We start from the raw sequence: 9,799 nt of genomic DNA, 5'->3' as shown, positions 1-9,799 counted from the left end.
GGCCAATGGGAGATCGTGCTGGGGTCCAGATTTTAAGGGGGGGGGGGGTTGACGGCCCCACCTAGTCTGTTGGTTGGGCACATTGGCTGTCTGTGTTTGGCTTTTTGGCTATTTCCTCAGGTCCCTAGACTGCTGGAGACTGAGTGGGCGGTCCTACCTGATTGGCACACTCGTGCCCAGCGCCCCCAGGTATAAAAGGGCCAACCCCTCAGCTCCTGCTCTGTCTCTCCTCAAGCCCGTGACTTGTGGTTTGGTTCATTTTTGGTTTGGTTCTCACATCAGACAACACCTTGCACCACATAACATCCAGACATCCAGACATCTGCACCCACACTATTGACATCACTGACATACACATCTCACTTTGACTAAATTAATTTAATCAATTAATAAAACTTTACGTTAACATCTGACAATACCTGTGTCGTCTCCCGTCTTTTGCTACAACCTATTTGCCGGGTTGTGATAAATATAACATCACTATAAGGCATAAATACATGGAATACATACAGTACATAAAAACTCATTTAAAGCAGCTACAGACTTCTGTTTTACAGTTTGTAACAAACATTTAAAATCTCCCAAGGAAACAAGGTCAGACAATTTGAGCGTTTTCTGGATCAAATTCCAGGACCAAGGGGCATTGTAACTAAACGCAGTGTTCCCGAATGCAGTGAAGGCACGAGGGACCGAGAACAGTAAAATGTCCTGGGAGTGGAGGCTGTGCCCACTAGTAAAGTGAAGAAGGAGGCGATTTAAATAGCCAGGGAGAAACCCTAAGATGGCTTTGTAGATGAAAATATGCCAGTGGAGCCATCTGCGGTAATGTCGTGATGTCAGTCCAGACCCTTCATATAAGAGACAGTGATGGGTGAGAGATTTGGCGTTTAGAATAGAACACAAGGCACCATGATATACAGTGTCTAACGACTTAAGGGATGCAGCAGGGGCATGCATATAAAGAACATCACCATAATCGATCACAGGGAGAAAGGTGGTCATGACAAGTCTCCTTTTGGTAGTGAGGTTAAAACATTGCTTATTTCTAAAATAAAAACCTAGCTTTAATCTGAGTTTTTTGACAAGTCTATCCAAATGAGTTGAAACGGTTAGTCTGGAATCAAGTCAAACCCCAAGGTATTTATAGGAATCCACTAGTTCTATGCACTTTCCCTCAGAAGTGGAGATGTTAGGAGCAGGAGGCCTGGAGTGTGATCTAGAGAAATGCATAACTTTTGTTTTACTCGCATTTAGGACCAGCTTAAGGTTTTTAAAATCGGCCTGAATCAAGGTAAACATTTTTTGTAAGTGCTGGAAAGCGCAGGAAAGAGAGGAAGCACAAGAATAAACAATTGTATCATCTGCGTACAGGTGAAAGTTAGAAGAATCAGAATCTGTTATATCACTGCCAATGTTGTTGATATAGATCATGAACAAGATGGGCCCCAGAATGGACCCCTGGGGCACACCCTGAGCAATTGCCTTAGGAGATGACCTCTGCCCATCGACAAGGACTGTCTGGGACCTGTCAGAAAGATAACTAACAAACCAATTAATCAAATTGAGACTCAAGCCAATATCATGAAGCCTATTAATTAAGATGGTGTGGTCCACAGAGTCAAATGCCTTGGATAAATCAATAAACACTGCTGCACAGTGTTTATTATTATCAAGGTTTTGATTTAAGTCATTCAGCACTTTGGAGGCAGCAGTTATTGTGCTGTGACCAGATCTAAAGCCAGACTGAACAGTTAAGCTGACCACTTTTTAATAAAAACTCCTTTAACTGATCATTCACCAGGGATTCCATAATTTTAGCAACCATTGAGAGTTTTGAAATTGGCCGACAGTTGTCAAGGTTAGTGGGATCCCCTCCTTTAAAAATGGGCAAAACACATGCCTCCTTCCAAGATTTAGGGATAGAATTAGTGGAGAGGGATAAATTAAAAATATATGCCAGTGGTTCAGCTATAAGTTCAGCTGAGAGTCTTAGGAGATAGGGTTCCAGGCCATTAGGGCCTGGAGGCTTCTTAGGGTCAATAGCTTTTAAAGCCTTGAGGACACAGGCAGCAGAAGTGTGTTCAAAAGCAAAACTATGGGAACCTGGAGTCTCTTCAGCCGTAGAAGAGCTGGGCAGGACATTAGATTTCAAACCAGGAAACAAGCGATCAAACAAGTATCCGGCAGAAACAAAGTGTTCGTTAAAAAGATCTACAATAGATTGCTTATCCGTTATTGCCTGGGAACAATGAATAATTTGTTGGGGTAGTGAAACAGAAGCAGAAGGGTTAAGAGACTTAATCGTTTTCCAGAATTTGGAAGGGTTGTTCAAGTTTTCAGATCTCAATTTGAGATAATACTCAGATTTGAGTTTCCTGATGGAGGCAGTACATTTGTTCCGGAGACACCGGAATCTGGACCAATGAAAAGCAGAATTTAATTCTTTGGCTTTGGACCAAGCTTGGTTTCGAGCATGAATTAAATCAGCGAGCTCAGAAGAGAACCAAGGGTTATCTCTTCCTTTTATTCTGTATTTGATAAAAGGAGCATGTTTATTTGTGGTGAAAAGGAAGACAGAATGAAAATAATTCCATGCCGTATCTACATTAGGGATCAGACTAATTCGATCCAAGTCACCACAAAACAAATCATGTAGAAACGCCTGTTCAGAAAACCATTTGTAGTTTCTTTCTAGTACTGTTCGAGGGCACGTCTTAGGGAGCCTGGTATCTCGAACACAAGCCACCACACAGTGGTCACTGAGATCATTTGCAAAAACTCCAACAGAAGAGAATTTATGGGGACTGTTTGTGAGAATTAAGTCCAAGAGAGTAGATTTACTTGGAAGTTTAAGGTTAGGGCGGGTAGGGAGATTGACAAGCTGGGATATGTTCAACTCACTACATATCCCTTTTAGGCCATCTGAGGCAGTGGTGAGCCAATCCCAGTTCAAATCCCCCAACAATACCAGCTCAGAATCGTTAAATTAAGCCAATACATTTGAGATAAAAGACACAGATTCATTAGTGGCAGAGGGTGCTTTGTAAGAACCAATAACTGTAATTTTACAGTCAGTAGACAAGGAGAGCTGGAGTGCCAGAAGTTCAAACAGTTTAGGATTAGAGAGGGATTTTATCACACTAACAGTGAATTTCGATTTAACATAAATGGCAACTCCGCCTCCCTTAGTTGAACGATCAGCACGAAACAGATTGTAATCAGCTATACTGATAGAAGTGTCAGAGACTGATTTTTTTAGCCATGTTTCAGATAAAACCAGGACATCAGGTGCAGAAGTTAAGACCCAGGCACGGACTAAATCAATTTTAGGCACCAAGCGTCTGACATTCATATGCATAAATCCAAGACCATTTCTAACTTTGAAGTCAGCAGGAGTGGGCAAGTTAGAGCAAGACGTGGGACCAGGATTAGATTTGATATTACCCAACAGCAAAAGAAGTAACATCACCAGCACACGTGACTTATTTCTCAATGCTGAAGGCGGGAGGCGGACACCCTCTCTACCTTTAAGATCAGGTTAAAAACGTTCCTGTTTGATAAAGTTCATAGTTAGGGCTGCTCGGAGTCATTGTTTCGGCAACAGCTCCTCCGTCTGAGTCTGATGCACGAGAGCTGTCCTCTCTTTCGCCACAAACACCCGTCTCCTCCATGCTTGTTTGTGTTTTTCACAGTGGCAGCAGCGCGTGTGGGCATGCCATATGTGGAGCGNTTGGGCACATTGGCTGTCTGTGTTTGGCTTTTTGGCTATTTCCTCAGGTCCCTAGACTGCTGGAGACTGAGTGGGCGGTCCTACCTGATTGGCACGCTCGGGCCCAGCGCTCCCAGGTATAAAAGGGCCAACCCCTCAGCTCCTGTCTCTCTCTCTCTTCTCATGCCCGTGACTTGTGGTTTGGTTCATTTTTGGTTTGGTTCTCACATCAGACACCACCTTGCACCACATCACATCCAGACATCCAGACATCCGCACCCACACTACTGACATCACTGACCTACACACCTCACTTTGACTAAATTAATTTAATCAATTAATAAAACTTTACGTTAAAATCTGACAATACCTGTGTCATCTCCCCTCTTTTGCCACAACCTATTTGCCGGGTTGTGACAAAGTGGGGGCTCGTCCGATTTTGATTGTGGCACTAGGATTGGATTGTGAACACGAGGGAAATTTGTTTGGCGCGCTGCACGCTCTTTGTTTGAAGGGTTTACTCAGTGGTACACGCTGGTGTTCATTTCATGTGAAACTGAGTGGGGAGAAGACACAGTGGTTGAGTTGATGTAAGTAGGCTGGTATTTGTTAAAAGTGTCGTTCATACTTCGTTTTTTTGTTGGTTTTACCTTGAGGCAGAGAAGGAGAGCTTTGCTTGTTTCTGGATGTGGGTGATCTGTGCCGGCATCCGGAGGACCATGTTAGGATGGTATGTTTGTTGTGTTTTTGCTTGTTTCTCTGCCTTGGTGTATGGTGGGTGTGTTTTTCCTGTTCTCCCTGCAGGCTGGGCGGAGCCGACCTGAATGAGACAATCAAGCGTTGACAGCTGCGGCACATCTTCTCATCAGCAGCCAGCCGTACAAATACGGGCAGCTCACAGACCTTCAGCGCCAGATGATTGTGATTCCTCACCGTGGTACAGTCAGGCTGCTTAGCAGCAACCTCTCGAGCAACGTCAAGCTAAGTTCACAGTTTTTGAGTTTCTCAAGTTCATGGTTTTTCTCCTCTGCTTCTCCAGCGTCTTGTCTCGGCTCCAACTCCAGTACTTCTCCCCACACACCTGCCGCTTCTTCTCCCTCGAGCACACTTCACTGGATCACACGGACACGAGCACCTTCACCCGGCGGATCTCCGTTCGAGCACCTTCACCGGGAAGATCTTCACGGGAAACGGATTTGCACCAGCACCGCTCCTGGAGCACAGCACCGAGGATCTCCACCACGTCACCCCCACTGGATTCCTGCACCGGGACACCCTCACTTCCCCTCCCTTGTTAAATAAACCTTTTCCTTTAATGTTTTCTCCTGCCTCCCTTTTTCGTTGGGTCCGCCCGCATTGATTCTGAGACTCGGGTCGTCACAGACCAGCAGCGATGTCAGCGGTGAGGAGTGTTTCCCTGACAGGCTGTAGCGGCGTTCCCCTTTGGGTTCGTCTGTGTTTGGGGTAGTGTTGTGGCCAATGTGGCTGGAGCTTTGCTCGGGAGCACATCCGTGGCTTTGGGAGGGTTGCTGGCGTGCCAGTCGCTCTTCCACCCATCGGGCTATAGTGCGTAAGAACCCACCACCAGTAGCTGCATGAAGACTAGGAGGGAGCTTAGCTCGCGGGGCCCTAATACTTAGTTAGTGGGAAAGCTCTGAACCTGCTGCAGGTTAGTCTTGCCCTCGCTGTTTTTTGACTGGTCCAGATCCGGTGTGATTGTTTGTTTTGCTCATCTGTCCCTTGATTGTGTGTTCTGATTAATTCGTGGGAATGGCCGATGTGGATTTGTTTATTGCCGCTCCGTCGGAAGATGCTTTAAAGAAACTAAAAAAAGAACAGTTGCTCAGACTGTCAGAACACTATGGGGTGGATGTTCCAGGAAAAAGCCGTAGAGATGACATTGAAGCTGCGCTGATGTCCAGACTGGTTGAACGAGGCTTCATCTGTCAGGATGAGCAGGTTAAAGAAGCAGCTACAGAGCCGTTCAAGTTCTCCGTTCAGACGCACGGACTGACGTTTGAACAGCAGAAAGAACTGTTATTGTTACAGTTGGAGCACGATCGGATAAAACATGAGTCGGAAATTCGAAAGGACATTGAAATTGAGAGAATCCGGCTGCAGATGGAAAGAGAGAAATTAGAGGTGGAAGGATACCGCCTGTCTTTGAAAACTGACAGCGGTAATCAGGAAAAAGTATTGAAACCTGAATTACAATCGTTTGATGTCAGTAATCTGCGCTGGTTACCTCCGTTCAATGAGAAGGATCCTGACACGTTCTTCTCATTATTTGAGCGTGTTTGTAAAGTGAAAGAATGGTCCAATAAGGAATGCGCTTTGCTGCTTCAGTGTGTCCTCACAGGGAAAGCACAGGAGGCATACTCTTGTTTAAGTATAGATGATAGTTTTGTGTATAAAAAAATAAAGTCTGCGGTGCTAAAAGCATACGAGCTTGTCCCAGAAGCATACCGGCAACGTTTTAGGTCGTGGGACAAAACACCAGCTCAGACCTACGTCGAATATGTACGAGATCTTCAAACACACTTTAAACGCTGGATAACCGCACTGAATATCTCTACTTTCGATGATCTGTGTGAGCTCATTGTTTTGGAGCAGTTTAAGAACGTGCTCCCGGATCGTATTGCCACGTACATTAACGAGCGTGATGTCACTACAGCCGCTGATGCTGCTGTTTCAGCAGATGAGTTTGTGCTCATTCATAGGGACAGGTTTGGAGAGCGTTCCATGCCGCCGGCTGATGCTGGTTGGAGAGCCAGGGGTGCCGCAGCTGAGGTGAGGCATTCGGGGACACTTGGTCAGTTTGGGTCAGACACGAAAAAGCCTGGGCAGTTTAAGTTTAGCACAAGTTGCAACTATTGTCATGAGAGGGGCCACTGGAAGGCTGATTGTCCGGTGTTACAGTTTAGAAATCAGGAGGGCAAGCCTGTCGTTAAACCTGCCGCGTTAGCCGTGCCTGTAATTTCCGTGGGCGTCCCTAAAGAGCGCGCATTTGCTCCATCTGAATCTGACGTGTTGGCCGCATATGCGCTGTTTATTCGAGACGGATTTGTATCATTGGTAGGCACGCCCGCCGATAGGGGGGGACAAACGGGTGTGTTGTCCCGGGCCCAGAGTGGGGTGGGGGGCCCAGAATTGGACCCTCATTGAATTATGGATTTTTTTCCCCCAAAGAAGGGCTATTAATGGAAAGAAACAGTGCAATATTTGAGTTAGAAGTTTGAATTTGTTTTCGTCTGAACTGTCCTTAATATCTTTGGAGTTGCCCTCCACCCCCACCTCCAACATTAAATGGTTTGGCCCCTGATCAACGTCTGATGTCCTTTTATTGGAAGTTCGGATTTTGCACTTCAGCACCTGTTGGTAGGTAGCGAACATAAGGTTCCCATAAAAATCTTGAGGGATACAGGGGCGTACGACTCCTACATAGTGGGTTCTGTTTTGCCTTTAACTTCTGCTAGTCGCACTGGTGGCCGAATCCTCAGTCGTGGAATGGGGCTGACTGTTCTACCTATTCCTCTGCACAGGATGGTTCTCCAGTGTGAGCTGGTGCAGGGCGAGGTGGTGGTAGGTGTGTGTCCTGCGCTGCCTATAGAAGGAGTCCACTTTGTATTAGGTTATGGTTTGGCCGGCAGTCGGGTCTGGACTCGTGAGCCGCCCCCCTCTGTTGCGCACAGTTCGGTTGTGTTCAGCGAAGGCTGTGGTTTTGTGTCGAAGGTGTCTTCAACCGGCGCACCTGTTGTTTCGCCGTATCCAGCTAAGTTGGCTGGGAGCTCCGGTGGGTCACCGGAGGCATTCTCAGCTGTGGTAACGCATGCCATGAGTAAGACCCAGCGGAAGAGGGGGAAATTAAGAATGTCCCAGAATAGGGAAAAACCCCATTCTGACAACCGTGCCTCTGGCAGCTGTGTAGAGGAGGCTGTGCGCCCAGTCCTGGTGGTTCACTCTGTGTCACGGGGGCATGAACGTGAAGGCGCTGTCCATGCCAAAACTTCTGCAATACTGAAATATCCGCGGCCCACAACAAAAAAAGAACTGCGACGGTTCCTCGCTCTGGTTGGGCAGTATCAGAGTTTTTGTACAAACTTCTCCCTGGTGGTGTTTCCTTTAACCGAGCTTTTAAAGGCCAGGGCGAAGTTTATATGGTCCATCGACTGTCAACAAGCCTTTGAGAATGTTAAATGTCTGTTGTGCTCCTCCTCTGTTTTAGCGGCTCCACGGTTTGACCGGGCCTTCATGCTGCAGGTGGATGCCAGCCAGGTGGGAGCAGGTGCCGTTTTGCTCCAGGAGGATGTGGAGGGTTTGGTGAGGCCAGTCTGCTTCTTCTCGAGGAAATTTAACAGTTCCCATCGTCACTATTCTGGTATTGAGAGGGAAGCTTTGGCGTTGATCTGGGCCCTCCAGCACTTCCAAGTGTATGTGGGAGGTCCAGCGCCCCTCCTGGTGTACGCTGACCCCAACCCTCTGACATTTCTGCGCTCCATCAGTTGTCCCAGTCGGAGGTTAATTCGATGGTCCTTGTTTCTGCAGGCCTATGACCTTGACTTTAGGCACATCAAAGGCAAGGACAATGTGATGGCAGATGCCTTATCACGTGCACCGGTACCATAACATAGTGGAGGGGTGAACTAGTGTGGTAGTTTGTTTTGTTTTGCCTTGGATTGACCTGACTGCTCGACTTGCTCTCTTAAAATGCTTCTCAGGTTTTCCGGAGTTGCTGTGGGCTGGTGGGGTTTAAGCAGCAGGCCGAGGTGTGTTTTAAATTTGTGTTTATTCTTTGTCACCCCTTCAATTTTGACGGTTTGGTAGTGGTTTGTTTGTAATTGGGGGGGCCAATGGGAGATCGTGCTGGGGTCCAGATTTTAAGGGGGGGGGGGGTTGACGGCCCCACCTAGTCTGTTGGTTGGGCACATTGGCTGTCTGTGTTTGGCTTTTTGGCTATTTCCTCAGGTCCCTAGACTGCTGGAGACTGAGTGGGCGGTCCTACCTGATTGGCACACTCGTGCCCAGCGCCCCCAGGTATAAAAGGGCCAACCCCTCAGCTCCTGCTCTGTCTCTCCTCAAGCCCGTGACTTGTGGTTTGGTTCATTTTTGGTTTGGTTCTCACATCAGACAACACCTTGCACCACATAACATCCAGACATCCAGACATCTGCACCCACACTATTGACATCACTGACATACACATCTCACTTTGACTAAATTAATTTAATCAATTAATAAAACTTTACGTTAACATCTGACAATACCTGTGTCGTCTCCCGTCTTTTGCTACAACCTATTTGCCGGGTTGTGATAAATATAACATCACTATAAGGCATAAATACATGGAATACATACAGTACATAAAAACTCATTTAAAGCAGCTACAGACTTCTGTTTTACAGTTTGTAACAAACATTTAAAATCTCCCAGGGAAACAAGGTCAGACAATTTGAGCGTTTTCTGGATCAAATTCCAGGACCAAGGGGCATTGTAACTAAACGCAGTCTTCCCGAATGCAGTGAAGGCACGAGGGACCGAGAACAGTAAAATGTCCTGGGAGTGGAGGCTGTACCCACTAGTAAAGCGAAGAAGGAGGCGATTTAAATAGCCAGGGAGAAACCCTAAGATGGCTTTGTGGATGAAAATATGCCAGTGGAGCCATCTGCGGTAATGGAGTGATGTCAGTCCAGACCCTTCATATAGGAGACAGTGATGGGTGAGAGATTTGGCGTTTAGAATAGAACACAAGGCACCATGATATACAGTGTCTAACGCCTTAAGGGATGCAGCAGGGGCATACATATAAAGAACATCACCATAATCGATCACAGGGAGAAAGGTGGTCATGACAAGTCTCCTTTTGGTAGTGAGGTTAAAACATTGCTTATTTCTAAAATAAAAACCTAGCTTTAATCTGAGTTTTTTGACAAGCCTTTCCAAATGAGTGGAAAAGGTTAGTCTGGAGTCAAGTCAAACCCCAAGGTATTTATAGGAATCCACTAGTTCTATGCACTTTCCCTCAGAAGTGGAGATGTTAGGAGCAGGAGGCCTGGAGTGTGATCTAGAGAAATGCATAACTTTTGTTTTACT

Source organism: Stegastes partitus, unplaced genomic scaffold (assembly GCF_000690725.1).
Source record: "Stegastes partitus isolate 25-593 unplaced genomic scaffold, Stegastes_partitus-1.0.2 Scaffold48, whole genome shotgun sequence".
Classification (NCBI taxonomy): Eukaryota; Metazoa; Chordata; class Actinopteri; family Pomacentridae; genus Stegastes; species Stegastes partitus.
Note: the sequence above shows the minus strand (reverse complement) of the source record.